At 43.9% G+C, this 17,605-nt stretch overlaps 1 protein-coding gene and 1 long non-coding RNA gene across 2 annotated transcripts in view; one reads left to right on the top strand and one right to left on the bottom strand.

Moving 5' to 3' along the window:
• The window catches only part of LOC128877658 (E3 ubiquitin-protein ligase MYLIP), a 91,469-nt gene that overhangs the window by 26,416 nt on the left and 47,448 nt on the right, over nt 1-17,605 (bottom strand). The window lies entirely within an intron of this gene.
• LOC128877659 (uncharacterized) lies at nt 7,165-16,682 on the top strand. Its single transcript, XR_008457278.1, has 4 exons — nt 7,165-8,692; nt 8,858-8,919; nt 8,998-9,132; nt 9,226-16,682. It is a non-coding gene; the product is annotated as an uncharacterized LOC128877659 (long non-coding RNA).

Below are 17,605 nucleotides of genomic sequence, written 5' to 3'. Positions count from 1 at the left end.
TACAGCTAATTAGACCACAAAAATACCATTTATATTGTTTGCTGGCTATTTGATACATCGTGGACGTGTCACGTAACGCAAAGAAAAAATTGCGGACGTCCGTTTTCGTTTCCTTGGTGGCTCGTGTATTAATTTATCGGTTTAATACCACTAACGTAGGATTTTCTTTATTTGTTCTCCGAACATCGAGAAAGCTTGTAGCCCGAAGTTTTCGAAAGCTCGATAAAACGAAAGCAGACCGCGACGGGCAAAGTTTTCATTTCTCTTCCTGCAAGCGCGTTCCTTTCCTCGTTCCATCTCGAAGTCGACTTCACCGATATGAACGACAACAGCCAGAAGAGATTTCTGCGTCAGAAAATTGGCCTTCGAGGCCAGTGCTCGCTGATGCTCGACGATTCATTTATCGAGGAGTCGTGCGATTGAATTTTCGCGACCCCCGAACGGACAAAACGAATCGAATTATTACTTAATGAATTGTTTCATTCATCTGGTTTCTTGCGCGATAATTCTTTTACCGCTCGTGCAAAAGAAATCGTCGTCGTCTATTATTCCAATCGAATTTTGCCCGACTATGGTTCGTACGATGCAAAAGAACAGAGGGGAAAGTTTCTTGTCCTCGAGCGCAACTTTTGAGAGTGCTGCCAATGAAAGGAGAACATTCGCGTACTTCCTCTGCTACGGGACGAACTTTCCATTCGTGCGACATTATCATATGTAAAATATGCGATTGTGGACTTTCGTAAAATGCAGGACCGAAAAAACCTTTCCACTTTCTCGTAGAACTTTCTATGAGACGCTCGAGCAGAAAATTCTAAAGAAATATCGAAACGGGGTGCTTTTAAAACATTAATGCTACAGGACCAATGGGAATCGGGGATTATTTATTATTTAATTATTCGCTCATTTTACCATTGGTACGCGAAGCAGCGGTTGCTCCAGCACAATCCGTGGTCATACATAATAATTAAAGCGACACCAGATTCGCACGTGTTTATGAAATTCAATTATCACCGCGCTAACGTTACACTTTAATTAAATATTCCCCGCCGACCGGTATTTACCGTGACCACTCGCTAGATGCATGTTTTATTTCAGGCGGACGAGCATATTCCACGGGAAGCTTTCTCGAAATAGGTATCGAATTTCAAAATGTTCTAGATGTTTATATGCAAAATTATTCGTTCTCGATAATGATACAATTGTATGCGTTTATGGAAAAATGAGAGCATGCGTGCAGCAACATTGGTATCTTGTTATACGTAGGTTTTTCTTTTAACGAGGAGGTAATTTAATTCTTTCATTTCTCAATAGATGATTTACTTCTCAACAGATGATTTACTTCCCTTCGAAAATTATTGAAACGTAGAAAAAAGAATACATCTACAACACGATATCCTATCCGTATGAAATCAAATTGCATCGCACGGCGATAAAATAAGCGACACAGTTTTCGGTCGATTAACGAAATAATTACACACTGGTGTTGAAATGTCAGTCGAGTACGCAAGGCTTGGCTTTTACCTCTTTCCACGCTCGTATTTCACGCATCGACCTCGCCAGGGCGGCTTTCTGGCCCGTCTAGCTAACAGCGTGCAATATTTCATCCCTGGAGAAGTTCCTTAAGTGCAGCGCGGTTTCGAATGCAGTCAGTGGCTCCCGCGCGATGAAAGAAAAGAGCTCGGGTGGAAGGAGTGCCGCGCGGAAAAGCCTCGTTTCTCCTCGATGGCACGATTTTTGGTCTCTATCCCGAAGTGCTCGCCAGCTTTAAGCTCCCACGCGCCGCGATACCTCGAGTGCACCCGATCCGCGTTTCTACAGGGTGCACAGACACGTACTTCAACGAGAACGCGAGTCAAATTTGCATGAAATCCTTGTCGCGACGCGAACAATTCTCTTATTACTATGCATCAAAAATGGCTAGGAAGAGCGCTTGTTCGTAAAACTTGAGTTAATATAATTCACTACGAGACTTGCGAGAGAGAGATGTATATCGATTGATTCTCATCAAAGAAAGTGGGACTGCTACAGGTTTCAAATCTCTCGGGAGCAAAACGTGAAAGCAAAAAAAAGGAAAGAAGAGATGGACAGGGCTAAAAATAGAAGTCGCGAGCCAATTTTCCTTCGCGGAACAATCTCTCCACCTCGGACAGGTCTGGATAATTTGAAGGGTCGACTGCGAGGAGGATATCCGCGCCGCTCGTGATTTCATGAAACAATCTCGACCTTCGACGGGCAGGAATCGATTCCTCAGCATTTCCATAATGCGACTCCCTGTAAGCGAATCCTTTCGGACTTGGCAAGGATGTGCTTTTATGAAGAATTCCTTGAAAGCCGACCGTTTTTAGCGTCGCTGGTTGCAAAAGAATATAAAGGGATATCTTGTTCCGTCTGCTCAGGCCACAAAAGACGCTGGAAATTGGTGAAAAGCTCTCAGCGGAGCAGCGTGCTAATCAGCCAGTTCTTGACTTTGAATGTCGACGATTAAGATCGAAGAAAGGACGCTCATTTACCGTTCGGGGTATAAAAGCGTCGAATCGTCTCGACGAAACCGAAAGATCCTCGAGCCAATGGGGGATGAATAAGAAGTCCCGCATAGATATATTACTTCAACATTTTTATGTGAACCGATAAGGATCATTGGCTCACTCGGAACACTTACGGAAAATATCTGGGCGTATTTCGCGAAGAGACGAAACCAGTTATCAAGCAATATTTCCTCGTTTCCGGCACTTTACGGTCCATAAAAATACTGAACAGATCAAGCGTGTCTCGTTGCGAGGCGAACGTGCCACGTATCGCTTTAAATATTTTATACTCTCGCCTTACCAATTGTTCCCTAGCGCGGTCTTCCCGTGGGTGCACCAGTCACGTAAACGCGATATTAAATTCACGACTCGAATTACGGACGATCGTAGCCACCTGAGTTGCAAGATACCATCAGATATACGAGCAGAGCAGTCTCACTTGGTGGACAGTTGGTTACTAAGTGCTGGTTCTGATTAACCGAGGTCTGACATAGCCATTGTCCGAATGAAAACGTTGCTTAACCGAAGGGCTGAATGGACTCCTTCTCAAATTTTTCACAGCTTGTTGGGTACAGAAAAATTCGTCAAGTCCCGGTCTGGAATTAAGGTGTCGATCGAAGGACCGAGCTAGACGGAAGGCAATAAGATGTAAATCGTCGGGATAGGAAGACAAAAGTCGAAAGTTTACCGGGAGTCGAATAGGAAGCTGCTCGGAGACACTACGAAACATTTATTCGAGTCGAAGGCGTCGGAATTCGCGTTCCCTCGCGTCGATGTACGTATTTCGTCTTCCTCGATGGTCTATCTACTCTTATATACGTCGAAGCGTATTTTCGCCCCCTCAAGCCTCGCCTACGCTCTCCATCAAAAATAGGGAAAATTCTCAGTCAGACAGGAAGGTCGAATACCGACTAAATCCAACAACTGAATGGATTACTTTATATTCAACGAATATTTCAATTACTGAGTGAATTATACAAAGGCATCTTAACCTACCAATAGTCGCTAAGATCGCTGCTCGACACGTCACATGACCCCATCCTTTTATCGAATTTATTTCTAATTAACGAATAAAATATTCAAGCATCCCTGCGCTTCATTTCGCTTTGTTCCGAAACCTCATCATCGTTAACGCGACTACGACAAGTTTCTCTCGGTTATTCGCTAATTCCGAAGCACAAGCGAAGCAGCATATTGCACAGGGTCTCCGAAGTTTCCGTAATCCGTCAGAATTTAGATCGAATTTCAGCGGGTTCGTCGATATCCCGCAGCGTTAGATGCCACGACTGAAATTTATCGATCATCTTCGAACTGTCTCGCTCCGGAAGACGCCTTCGAAGCGGCTGAAGACGAAGATAATGATCAAAACAGAAATAAGTTCTACTTCGAGAGTAAGAGCAGCCTGGCGATCATACCTCAAACATTTTAATCTACCATCAATTCTACCTGCGCGAAATGTAGGGGGAAAATTACAAGTAACGGTTCCCTCGACTTTCACAAAGACGATTAATCGATTTTATATGGCCTTAAGTTATTTCGACCTCGGTAGACAGTAAGAGGATTCGCTCGTATTTGCATAATCTGTTCAAAGAGGATCCGTATTGAAGACGGTGGAGGTCAAAGAGTCGTAAGCTCCTTTGTCGTGCTTCAATAAGGAACCACGAGTCTCGTAACGCCGAAATTGTATCGAAATTTAGTGGTAATGATCGTTTAAAAATAGCTTAAACCAGACCAAGGAGAGCAATTACTTTCTGTAATTAATGTTGCATATATACCATACCACATCCTTGTACTAAAACAAAGCTACACGTTTTTATGAAATTTTATAGTCGTCGACATATCGGTCTGTATTGTTCTAAATAGAACAGTAGAGTATCGTAGGAAGTTCGGAGTGGACTTGTGTTCCAAAGACAAATTAGTTTCTTTCGTTGGTTGGCTGCGCTCCTTCGTGACCGACACGAGAGTGCATAATTGCATGGCTGGAGTTGGTCCTTGGCGAAAACGAACGGAGCACTATTCCGAGATTAATGTGTGTTTCTGGCGAGCTTTGGGTATGCATTAATTCTCCCGTTTAATCACCCTGGCAATTACGCAACAACCGACGAACCGTACGTCTCGCGTGGCCCGCGAAATTCTGCGTAGTCATTGCAGTAGCTGGGCCTGTCTGCTAGCGAACGGCGCTCCCACGATTAATAGCTTTGTCGTTGAAAAACAAAAAGCTTTGTTATGCTTTGACGTGAACGTGTAAACGGATAAAGAATTTTTAACGAAGAACGTTAAAAGCACACAGAGAAACAAAGAGAATCGAAACGCCAGATCGGAGCGAGTCCAAACGAATTTCCGCGTCACCAGAGACAATGTTCAAAGATTGGTATGTTCGATACTCTTCTGAAAACTAAAAGCAAAATAAAAATAATCGATCCGTTCCATTTTGGATACTCTCTAATGGAAAGTTACTCATTAGATTGTACGCGCTTGTCACTCGACCTCGACAGAAACGATATTTAAAAATGCAGAATCCAGTGTTTAAGAGCTTAATAAATATCGAACGCACGTTGGCTGTCATCGTTCGTAAGTAAACAAAATCCTGATCACCATCTTGCGAACGTTCCTCTCCGGTGTTTGCACATCTTGCGGCGGGTAAGAGAAACGAAATTATAGCGCGGCAGGTAACGAGACGCGAATAGAACTTGAAACTTTCTTAATAGGCGAACAAAGTAGACGGAAAGCAGATCCTGCGACGGTCACACGAGAGTTGAAGTTGCTTCGCAGTATTTATTAACCTCGTTAAAAAGAATTTATACGAGTCGTCCGGGTATCGTTGCGAAACACTTTCCCATGTAACGACCCCCGACCACCTATTCACCTGCTCTACTTATCCCCACTGTGCGCACGCCGCACGGAATATTATTTTCACAGTGTTTCACGAGCTTGCGGTGCACCTGAAAAACAGACCTGATAAAATGTAAATAACGAACGAGTGGAATAAAGCGTAGTAAGCAAATACTGCACCGCGCAACCGTGGACTCGATTAAGTGGATATTCTGGTTCGGAGCGTTAAAAACGATGGAAGTTGTATGAATATTTTTCACGGATACAAATTTTGTAGCTTCGAACGAGTTATTTATTACTTAGTTATTTATTTACGTTTGGATTTTTTTGTTTCAGAATCAACCCGAGAGTCTACGTATGTTACGATACGATTTACTAAAAATTGATACGTAAAAAAGTGTGAGTATCCATTTCAAGCGAACAGTTGCGATGGAATCGTTTGTTGCATTATTGAAACGAGAATATTTTCGAGCGAAACTTCCTCGTAGGAGCGAAACGAGCGATAAGAACAAACAAATGCGCACGCGAGAATTTATAATGAGCGCGCCTTGTGTTATTTTCATTTCGTGTTTGAAATAACGTTCGCCGTTTATGTATGGAAGGCCTTAACACTTTGCTGGCAAGAACACGTACGCGTCCGTGTCCGAATTAGCCAGTCGGGATTCAAGATGAAAAGGGATGCGGCGGGAGAGATTAAACGAGTTATATAATGACCCACAGAGCAGTTTCCACGTGCACGGCTCGTGGGTGCACACGCTGACGCAAACGTATTGCCTCGAGTGCAGACACGAGCAACCCGTCGCCTCTGACTGCATAAGCACAGTACGTAAAGCATCCAGACACCTCTGAATTAGCGGTCTCGTACCTGTTCGTACAGTTGGATGCTGGAAAGATGATTCCTGGGTTAACGTATTCGAGACCAGCGTAATATTGCGAGACTATCCCTAGTAAAGCTTATTCTCTAACATTCTCACTGTACTATATTTAAATTTCGGTTCGTGTCACATAAACAAAAGGACGCATTACAAGTGGAATTCATGGAACATATTCTTTTTGTATCGTTTGGTGAATATTCATTCTAAAGAGCTTCTGTTCAGATAAATAAAAAAAGATTTCAATTTTTTTTACGTCGTTTCATCGATTTTTCGGCCACTCGCGAGATGTTTGAACGTGTAAAACAATCGTCGTCTCGTTGAGGTATAATAACGGAAGCGTGACTCCGACGCTTTGAGTTTCAAGCTCGTTCCGCGTCTCTTCTGACGTCGGAGACGAGACAGAAGAAACACCGAGCACAAAAAATCCGACTATCGTTTCCTCTCATCTCGGGCCATTATTCTTTCATAGCTTCCGATGCAAAATTAGTCGAGGAAAGAAGTACGGCTGAAACGAGGGATGGAAGCACAGCGCCTGTTTCCCTGGTCTTTTCTAAGGATTCTGTTTTCCTTCGTAGGACAAAGCTTTCTTTTGAGAGGTCTATTTGAACCAGTCTCGCCAGCCGTTTTGTTTTAGTAAACGAAGCGACAAGAGTCTCGTCCTTCCATCGATGTGAAATGAATAATAAAAATTGTTTGTACGCACCTTTTACCCGCGTCTTTTTATATTTTATTTTCGATACACATTATGGTTTTTTTCCACGTCAGGGTGACATACAAATTCACCGTGTTTACGTTACCTGGCTGCGTCATCCCATTTGATTAATTAATTGCCGAAGTTATTGCTCACCTGCAACAAAAACGAAATTTCTTTTGTTTTTAAATGCATAATGGATGCATAATGCGTATAGTTGCATAATGCGTATAGTTGCATAGACTGCGCGACGAATTTATAGTCAAAGAGATAGCGCTAAAATTCTAAACGTTAAAAGCTAGTCCAGAAAAGGCAACCGTTCTCGACTAAATTCTTTTATTCACTGGCCCGTGCGAATTTTTTTATTCACTGGCCTCGAGCAGGATTCCAAGGATTTGAAAATGTTCGGTCACGATCGATCGATCGACGAGCAATCCTAAAACTCCCTTGAATTTCTCTCGTCCCGATTGATACTCCGTCTCTTTATATGCTCTACACGCGGCCTCGACGCCCAACAAAAACCGGCGACTCTGAAAATTTCTCGCACGAACGGCAACAAAGAGCGACTGTTTATCAAGAGTTGCGGGTATTTCAACCCTGTTGCCAAAGCCCACACTCTCGACGATTGAACAAAGTATGGAAGCGAAACGGACCGCGTAATTGCCGATACGCAACGCTTTCGGCGTATTAAAAAAAAAAAAAAAAGAGAGAGAGAGAGAGAGAAAGAAAAATAACCAAACAAACAATATATAATTAAATTTATTACATAATATATTCTTTTCTGCCGTGCATTATTAATCCGTGTCCTGTGTCTAAAGATATCGAATTTATAAGCCTTCCTGAACGTTGTTATCGCGTTCGGAAAACGATGAAAAATATACCCGCAAAAGGGCTCGTAAACTGTGAAAATTTTCTGAAACATTTTCATGAGAGCAACCAACACGCGAACAATTTTTTGGGTGAAATTTCGCCCCTGGGATCTGTTTATCATCGAACCAAAATATGTCTACATTCCCAGCATCTCTCGCAAATTACATTTCCGGAAAGTGTGAAATTTGTCTGAATTTTCGAGTTGCCACGCATCTCTCGCGAGTGTTGTTTGCTTTGGAAACGATCCACGTTTATCGAAAAATATGTTTCGCCCGTCGATGCGAAGCCAGTTTCGAAAATAGACGCGGCTTCGGAGAAGTTTCCTGCAGGTTGTGTGCCAGAGCGCATCGTATCGTTGCTCCAGTCTCAACTAAAGTTACTTCCATCGAGCGTAAGCGGATCAGGGTCGAATGGGAAGAAAGAACGCAGTACGAAGTACGCGTACTTCGGCGCCTCAAGATCGAACACTGTACACGGAGGATCCTCCCCAAGGGGATTTTACACTTCGGAGGTGATCTACAAGCTTCCCCACTTTCCCGGCTTATCCTCTTTCTCTGCCTTTGGGGACCATTCGATTATTTTCTCTCGCGAAAACGGGGAATCCACGGTGGAAACCAGAGGAGAATCCTCGACAATAGAGCAAGTTTATTTTATTTATCTACTTACGAAATTGGCTCTTCGTATACAGGAAAGTAGAGCGTATAATAACACCAATTGCGAGTACGGTTGGTCACCTAGCGACGTGTTTTCTTTATCGCCTACGTTGGACTTTGGAACGAATCAAGATACTACCAGGAATGATCGAAGCTGAGATTTTTTTTTTAAATCTGAGCGATGACGTTTCATAAAGTGATCTGATCGACCTACACCTCTTGCAGAGAGAAAGAAAATTGATTACCGTAAGTTAGATCAATAGACTCTAATGGGGTATGATTGAGTGTACAAGAATACATATATGGCGAATAACGAGAGTACTCGAACGGTGGGGCGGACAATGCATCGTTACGTAGAAATTGTAGTTCAACATTTTCATATTTCCGTTTAAAATAGTATTTCTGTTACAGAAATGGACCTAAACCTGGTATACGGAATATCAGTGGTAGCGAACCATGATCATAAAAACAATGTACAGTTTTATTCAGCTTACAGCCAGAGACGTTTTATTTTCAGAGATTCACTGACCCGATTAATGTTCTTGTTACAGTCAGGTGGTTGGTACCATTGATTGCGAGCTCGGTGAATTTAACTGCAGAAACTGCCAGGAAGCAGCCCCGAATTAAACTGTAAACCGTTTCAACGGAAGTTCCCAGCCACGAAATCGTTCTGTTCCACACACGAGGTAGCGTACGGAGCCCTAGGGGAAAATTCAAATTGAAATTTCGTAGGGAGGAACTCCCGTCGCGTGGACGATTCAAAAGCGTATCTTTTCCAGGAGGCAAAGCAGTACGATTGGCTCTGCTCAGACTATCGCTGATAAAACATCGACGGACTCAAGAAATCTAATTCATGGTCGAACCGCGTCTACGTGGTTTCTCGAAGAAAGGAGGTAACGGAACGTAGAAATGAAAATGCATCGAAATGCCAACGAAAGGAAAGAAAAAAAGCAGCAGCAGGTCCTCCGAGGTGGAAACTAGTACCGAATTTACATTAACGAAATAGACAGAGCTATCGATTCCCGATCGTCGCACGAAGCGGAAAAAAGGGGTGGAAGAAAGGGGGGAGGAGGGAAGAACGACGGCACAACGGCAATCCAGTTAATTGAAATCGAGGTACTCCTGAATTCGTTCCTCTCTCCTGAAATATCACGAAAGCTATTGAAACATCGACGTCGATTAGTCTGCTACGATGCTCGCGCTAATTGAAATTATTAATTACAAAGATTGATACGCTTCTTTTCTTGTCGTTAACCCTCTTCCTCTGTTTCGCTATCAATTGCATAATCCGCGCCATGTCAACGGAAACCGATGTGATTCGTGAGATTGTGTCAGCGCGACAAACTGAAAAATATGGTAAACATTGGATACTTTTTTGCTAGACTTCTTCGAGTTAAAAAATTATTTTATTCCAGTGAATTCTGTTTAAGAGCGGCGCGTAAAGATGGAATGAGTTTGTCACGTGAAACTGTTTCGTTGTTTATACAGACCAATTTGACCAGAACGAACGAGATTATAGGGCTGTAACCATCGAGCGAGCGATCGAATCTCATCCAGGGGTTGGCGAGTAATTGAAACAGCACGAACGACGTGCACGGAAGGAATTTTAATACCGCCGTCGTGGAAACACCATGAATCTCACGCCCATCGAGCTCCGTTCAGATTTTATACGGTCTTAACGCCGGTGTAAGGGCTGCCATGCGCTCCACGAATATCTCTCCCGAGAAATCAATCGATTAGCGTAATTGAATTCAACGAGAAAGCGTGAAGACGTTCGATCGCTTATCCTCCACCCTTCCCTTCGATCGCTGCACCCTAGGAGAATATTCGAAGCTGTTAAAAGGGATAACCCTTGCTTACCGAACTTTATTACTGTTATATTTATATGTTTAACGTAGAACTGTTGATGTTCGGTTTTTCAAAAATGTATTCTTTACGTTTTAAAGAGGAGAATATATATTCGTTTATTCTTCTGAAAATTCATGCGAACGATGGCAAAAGCCCGAGAGAACCGCTACTGAAGTTAATGGACGACTAAAATATTAAAATCTGGGAAAAGCTCTGCGCGAACTTCCGTTTCGGTGTATACTAAATAACCCATTAAAAGCACACGCGACGAAGAGCTTCGTTGATCGCTGTTCTAAACCCCCGAACGAAACAGCGACTCCTATCATTAATTAGTTCCTAGGTGAAAAGATAAACACCGTCAGAGCTTACCCGCGGGTATTTGCTTCGAGAACAGTTCAGTGACACGTTGTTGGAAAACGGATCACTCGGCCTTTATAATATCCTTTTCTCTGATAACAAACTTTCCTGGCTCTGGACGTTAAATAATTACGCGGTTGAGCCCCGGCCGTGACGATCGAACGGCTGAAACGACCGAGGCGTTAAAGTGTTAATTTACCCGCTTTTAGCGTGCACGGTTTTCGCATCCACGCGATCCAGGCGTCGTTCGCCAAAGGAAAAGGGTTACCACGCCTGTCACAGCCCTTAAAGCACGAAAACTGCATTCTCGCAAATGCACCCCCTCCCCTTCCTCACAATTTCGTACAAGATAAACCGAGTTACTCGCGACCCTTTTTACGTGACCCTTCAAACTAAAGGACGCACAGTTTCAAGCCACCGAGGTGAAACGAAATTTCGTTGAAAATCCCATCCTCTCCCCTTTTCGCACGTACACAACCGAGTTTCTTCGACGCTGGGGGGGGGGAGTGTTTTCGAGGAAAAACGACGAATCAGCGATCCTGTTCGTCGCGCTTCGTCGAATCAATTAAGAACGATATCCGTTTTACGCTTATGCGAAAGAGGGTGTTGCGTAAAATTACATTTCACGCTCGACTCGCTTTATGAAATTTCAGAACAGGCGCGGATCTTGCCGCCAAGCCACCAGCAGTGTGCAGTTTCTTTATTAAAGTACCGCGAAGGCATCCTGTATTATCATTTCGTACTTTGACGCGATCCGCCTGTGCAGCTGCCAGGAAGAGACAATATTACGCTTCGGTTCACCCACGCATCGATTCGAGAGGTATTCAGGGAAATTTTGATATTCGAAGGAGTCGCTCTATATATAATACTTTCAGTTCCTCGAATTTATTATTTGAAATTGCTTTTGTTTTCGAAATCGTGTTCTCAAAAACCCAACTCGAGTTCTTTGTGCCTTCTGTCGGCTAAAATTTCTAATTCTTCGTTCGGAATACTAGTCTAGATAAAAGTTGCGCTCATTCGTGTCGGAGGCAGAGAGACGGAGCGCGCAACCAACAGATAAGGGTTTGAAATAGTGGCGCGAACGTCCTAAACTCTCTCGACAGAAAAGTTAATTTTAAGTTAAGATCATACTTTAGCTGGCACGCCATGCCACCGCGCTTGGCACAAGCTTCAGAGCTTGCGTGTGCACGAAACACCAGCGTAAGCAGCGTTTCGTATAATAAGCCGTGAATTACGAGCTCGAGCACTCGAGGCAGCTCGCTGTAAAAGGGATACGCGCACGCGGCTATAGCGCTAATTATGTCGGTCGTTTAATTGATATTCACCGCGATGAACTAATCGCTCGAACCGCTTCAAAACAGAATCTCGACGGTGCATTCTCCTTTGCATCTTTTACTTCTCCCCGCGTGGCCGTCGATTGCTTATTTATTCAAATGGTCTCAACTTTTTTAATCCGATCGCCTGGCTCTTCAGCCGTTTATCAATGAACGTAGATTAAAACGTACGATAGTAAATAGAACGGTAATCGAAGGAAACGAGTCTGCTTTGAATCCATTTTAATCGAACCGTTTTTACTTCTGTCAATTTTATATACATCTCACAAACACGTTAACGTTTATTTTTAAATATCCAAGAACGCTATGTGAATTTAATTTTACCATTTCCTAGACCTACCCGTTGGTCGAGTCGTTGACATTAATTAACTGATATCACGTGACGAGTTTGGCGAACGGTCAGTTATCGTCGACATTGAAATTATCTACGAGCGTCACGGATGTCAAGATCGAGTTAACGTATGCACGGTCAAGGTCCATCGTCGATATTTTCCGCATGGTATCTGGTCTAACCGGAAAATCCAACTTTTCTTGATGTCGGAGGCTCGCGCATCGCGGCGATGTAACGGTCGGATAAAGGACCCCTACGTGTTTCCTCGTAACTTTTATCTCCGTGAAATCCGCGGGAAGCTTAGCTCTGTAAGTAATCGCGTTAGTTACACAGGGCTTAAAGCGCTGGCGGCGGTCTTTAGGGGGCAAGAAATTTGTTTCTTTTCCTCCTCGAAACGGTCGTAATGATTTTTCCTCGGTGGCTGATCCGTGAATAGAATTTTCGTTTCGTTCGAAGGGAAGTTGAAACAGCAAAAACAGCCAAAAGGAACAAAAACATTTTCAAAGTTAAAATCACAGCTAAAAAATTCGTCCCGATCGTTTAATTACTTTCGACGCTGTATCGACGCAGAAGGGAAATATTTCGAATAGATAAAATAAAAATATAGATTTATATGAATGCCATACAGTTGTTTCAGTTTTTTTTTTTTTTTTTTTTTTTTTTACAGCGTCCGTCTGGTTATTCATCGGACGAGCAGCGCGTGTCAGGACAAATTCGTGCGCTCGTTTGGTACCTTGTCTGTAATATAAATAACGACATCGTGTTTCGCGAATCGACAAAGAATGATAAATGATCGTGTTGAATACTTGTCACGGATAGGCGATATGTTTCGGTAGCTAGTATCGATTGCCATGGCTGGTACAGGATTGCCGATAAAGAGGATTTGTTGAGAATTTACGTATACACTGACAGCCGCACAATGCATCAACGTTAAGCACATAGATGGCAAATTCTAATGCGATCGCAGCTGCTGGAACCGCGCATCCCGTTTATAGTCCTGAAGCATCGTCGGTCATTCCCCGAACGCTGGCTATGTTCAAGGAATTTTTAGTGATTTTGACGAATGAAACTGGAATTCCGGAAATTGCTTTCGCAAAAAAGCTTCAAAAATTCGCTATTTGCTCGACTCGAATCGCAAGTCAACAATGTCGATCGATGTCCACGGAGCTGCTTTTATTGGCCAAAGCTCGTCACGGGGCTTTTCAATGCGATTATAAAGAACAGACTATCCCAGGGGATCTATTCGCTTCTCAAACATTAAACTCGGGTCCAGCTCAAAGGTATATGACGCCCTTAGGCTACGTTGTCTTCCTCGATATTCCCTGCCATCGATACAAACATTCTCAGCTTCCTATCATCGATTCCACGTTTATATATTTTGTTAAATATGAAAGAATCGAAGTGTCCAAGTCGTTACACATCGCATCAACGCTCAATGGCTACAGGCATGACTTTCGTTACAATATAACCAGTCCCCAAAGTGTTCCACCCAGTTCGATTTCACGATCGATTTTATTCACGATCGATTTTATGGATTCTCCCGGGATCGCCTCGTTCGCGATGGAACAGTCGCAGGTTCGAAGATTTTAAAGTGCACCACCCCGCTCTCGAGTCACGGAGGACTCTTCTCAGCCGCAATTTTGAACCGCGCAATCTTTCCGCGCGTTTGTCCTCGAGAAAGCGAGCCAGGACTAACGGGTGGGAAGAGGATAAACGGATACGCGAGCGAGGGAAGGGAATCCTCTTGACCCGAGTATACTCCGCGAGATGAAATCTGGATCTCTGCGTTATGACGAGGTCAGACATCGAGGGAACCCGCGGAGCCGAATCAATTTTATATTCATGACGGCGGCAAATATCCTCTCCGAAGATTTACTCGCCAGGCGCGCAGAGATCTTCGCGTTTTCTTCTTCTCGTTAGTAAGACATTTAACTTTCAACAGCGGCCTGGATTTCGGTGTGTTTGATTCATCGACCCTCGAAAGAGTCTCGCGTCTGAAAGAGTGGTTTTGTATTGTTAGGAGAAAAATTTTATTTTTGTTTACACTTCCTTAAAGACCATACGTGATCGACATATGACGAACAGAGACTGACGTAGTCTAACACTATCGTTAAACTTACGATACCATTTGGGATTTCTGCTCAACATTCCTTCAAGGAGAAAAGGTTCGCGAATCGGAAGCCTCGGGCGGATATCGAGGAATTCGCCCGAGTCAATTGCAGCCGGGGATTTATTAACTGAATTCCCGAGGCGTTAAGAGAATAACAGCGAAAGACGTTAAATAGCGGATGGAAATCCTTGGAACGTACGCCTCGGGCGTGGAGGGTAAGGGGATAGACATCTTCGAGGTGCAACGCAGGAAACGAAAATAAAAGGATAAAGGAGATCGGGACGAGACGGGACAAAGGATTTTCCGGATCAGAAGGTGGATTCTCGTAGTGCCGTTTTCCTGTTTCCGTTTCCGTTTCCGACTTTCAAGCTCGACATGTATCCCCGGATATCCACAGGCCGAGCCAGGCGAGCGATCGAAAGAAAGTGTTCATGCTTGTGACAACGCGGTCAGCGATGATCCACCTTGATAAAAATTATGTTTGCGATACGAAAGAATAGAAAAAGGTTAGTAGAAAATAAATCCACCATCCTTCTTCCACTCATGGAAGGATGAGAATAGCTCGACATTCACAGTGCCCATAATAACGAGTTCGCAAAGTCGGTAGAACGAATTCTGAGATCGTTATAGCATACAGATACGATTCTGGAATTAAAACGAAACGATGGCGAAGGATTGACGAGCGTCCAGTCGAGCCAGTAATCAAAACTCGCTGGCTACCTTTGCGAGGCTATGAAAAAGTGGCGTGGACGACAGCTGACGTTTTAATTTAACACAGAAAAGCGTCGTTAAATTCAACCGGTTGCAGCGGAGGTCCGTGATTGCGTTCTTCGTTTCCGCGAACGCTCACGGATACGTTGGCGGGGAATCGAGAAAATGCGATTATTGTTCAACGAATTAAACGAGCAGCCACCAGGGTGCCGCTATTCAATTTGTCTCTCCAGGGGAACGAATGTATCGTTTGGATTTGTTTTCTGGGTAGCGATAAATCCTTACAAAAATTCCATAAGATATCTGACTTTTCGACGCGTGATAGTTGTTCGTGAAGACATAGGATAAGTCGATGATTCTTTAAGCCTTATCCTGTATTTTAGCGTCACGTTTGAAAAATAAAATAAAATTCACGAAACAGAGGATTGTGCCACGAAAGTAGATAGAAGATGTAAGAATTTATTCAGATGTTGCGAGAAAGAACAGAGAGCTGTTTATCCAGAGGTTAGGATAGACGTAGTTCGGAATACTTTTCGAGGCAGGTAAGATAGAAGCTGAAGTAAAGTTTCTTTCCAGATGGAAACGAGGAATCGTCGAGACGATAGACGGAGAATGGCTCTTTCGCGAAAAGCACGGCCTGACTCGGACTCCAACTGCAAAGGGAATGGAAATGGGTTGAAATTGCACTATCCGTTGCTTCCACGGTTGCGTTGGATCTTATGGAATAACTCTGTGACGAACGTGCGGTTCCCCGCCGAGTAAAAGTAATTTTCCGTTTCCCTTTGCGGGTGGCGCGCCTTTGTTTCCTCATTTCGTTTTATTCGGCCATCACGGGGAGGGTATTAGCTCCATCGAATCGAGGTAATAGCGTGATTATGGGGAATGGAACGGAACTAGAAGTTAGTTCTCGAGCATCGTTTCTCTGTATGAACTGGCCAGACTACGCGACACGTTGCAATCGCACTTTCCTTTCGCTTATCGTTTATCGCGGGGTCGTCGGAAATTCTTGGCTGGATAAGAATTACGAATAATGAACGAAAGATACTTCAGAAAGACGACCTAAAATTATTTTCCACGATGAATAATATCACCAATCACCGTAATCTTCAACCTGACCTCAGCAATCTCGTGTCTGGGTGCAAGGTGAAGAACTTATCCAAGTGTTGCATAATAATGCTTACTCGTAGACGATATAGTTCTTCTTTTTGCATACACGTGCCCCCGATAACGGAAATCTGACTTTGATTAGTAGGGCAAAAAACTTGTGCAAAAATGTAAAGTGTATGGGGATGGTTGGGCAAGGGATGGTTTCCTAAGGGATGGTATCCTAAGGGATAGATCCGTTTACAACGATAGATCTTCGAGGCGTGAGTGGACGGAGGGTCGTTTGATGGCAATTATTACTACCAGCGAATAAACGTATGTCCTCGCGTGCCGCGTCATAACGATCGCTCTTCGGACTCGATATATCCTATGGATTATACGGGGCTTACCGCGTAACTATCGCTCGTCCATCCCTAGCAAGGTTCTGTATACGTAGTTAAATAAACGCATTATTCACAGCTATTACCGAGTTACAAACGGATCCATAGTTATTGGGCTCGATTCGTCCCAACCCTGCGATATTCTAGCCACCAAAGAAATCATGGGATCGGATGGTTTTTCATCCTGAATAAATCCTATACATCGGTTCGATATACATTATATATTCATTCTCCTGGCGCGTCACTGCGCAACCCAACACTTCCCAAAATGATCATCTTTCCTAGCGGGCAAAGAAAGGAGAGATCGTATCTGAGAGCCCAAAGCGTCGAGTAAAGTTTAAAAGCTCGTCCCGTTTAATTAAAAGTGGGACTCGCTGGGAGCTAAAGTCGACAGGAAGTATCGCGACCAAAATGGCGGTGTCGGGGGCGTGCAAGGAACATTCCACATCGATGGCAGATGCGAACGAGGCAATTACGAACGCGACATCGAACCAAGATTATACTCTCGAACGCGTTCCAGGATCGTAGATATTCGGATGGTGCCTAATTTAAAAAACAATTAAAACCGTGGCAGCTGATTAACGGCAAAAGCAATAATTGCAATTATCGAAGCGGAACGCAATCGCAATTTTCATCCGGTTCCTTTCATTAAAAGCGAACGTCCCCCGCAGACTGAAGTAGCTCGCGCGGCGTCGAACCGCGTTCGATCAGGGTTTTCCATTTGTGCTTCGTTTCCACCCTTCCCACCTTTTTTCCAACCCTTCCACCCGTCAGGCTTTCCCTTTGTTTTGCTTTCCTCCTCCACGGCAGTTTCGTTTCTTTTCCCGAGCTTTTCAGAAAAATGGCACGCGACCCTCGCCACGGCTGCCGAGGGCGACGGCCAATTTCATCGGATATCGATCAGACCTCCTCCCTATTCTCTTTTTCCGCCTTCCTCGTGTCTTCTTTTATTCTTCGCGGGACCGACTACGACCCGGTTCCGAT

Source organism: Hylaeus volcanicus, chromosome 5, assembly GCF_026283585.1.
Source record: "Hylaeus volcanicus isolate JK05 chromosome 5, UHH_iyHylVolc1.0_haploid, whole genome shotgun sequence".
Taxonomy (NCBI): domain Eukaryota; kingdom Metazoa; phylum Arthropoda; class Insecta; order Hymenoptera; family Colletidae; genus Hylaeus; species Hylaeus volcanicus.
Note: the sequence above shows the minus strand (reverse complement) of the source record. Positions and strands in the feature narration are given on the sequence as shown.